The sequence below is a fragment of the Anabrus simplex genome, chromosome 2 (assembly GCF_040414725.1).
Source record: "Anabrus simplex isolate iqAnaSimp1 chromosome 2, ASM4041472v1, whole genome shotgun sequence".
Classification (NCBI taxonomy): domain Eukaryota; kingdom Metazoa; phylum Arthropoda; class Insecta; order Orthoptera; family Tettigoniidae; genus Anabrus; species Anabrus simplex.
In genome coordinates, this window is record NC_090266.1 from 70,156,988 (window position 1) to 70,157,583 (window position 596).

General features: G+C 46.6%; 1 pseudogene; it reads left to right on the top strand.

Annotated features, from left to right (window-relative positions):
• Nucleotides 1–273: 273 nt before the first annotated feature.
• On the top strand, nucleotides 274–392 carry LOC137498645 (5S ribosomal RNA; annotated as a pseudogene).
• The last annotated feature ends 204 nt before the right edge of the window (nucleotides 393–596 follow it).

Below are 596 nucleotides of genomic sequence, written 5' to 3' on the forward strand. Positions count from 1 at the left end.
CTCACCTGTGTGATCTATAAAAGAGCTATACGGGAAGGGCTGACTGGAGTAGTATTAGGAATAGTTTGGAGTCTCCCTCATACTTATCGAGAAAGGATCATAAGCATAAAATTAGGGCCAGAAACCAGCATACAGACATGGGCAAGTTTTCCTTCGTTAACAGGACCATAAGGTATTGGAATAAATTGCCTGCAGCAGTCCAGGTATGAAGTAATTTAAGAGGGCCATTGGTGCTAGTGTAAAGTGTAAAGTAAATGTTGTAAATTAAGGACAGCTAACGGCCATACCATGTTGAATACACCACTTCTCGTCCGATCACAGCAGTTAAGAAACATTGGGCATGATCTGTACTTGGATGGGTGACCGCTTGGGAACACCACGTGCCGTTGGCACAATTCCCTTTTTTCCGGCCCCACGGTGTAGGGGGCAACGCGTCCGCCTGTCACCCGACGGCACCAGGTTTGATTCCAGGCCGGGTCAGGGGTCCTTAAATGTAAATGATTAATATCCTTGGCCTGGGGACTGGGTGTTTGTGTCGTCCTCAACGTTCCTTTCCTCACATTCAACACTTTACACTTCCGCCACTTACAAGATAT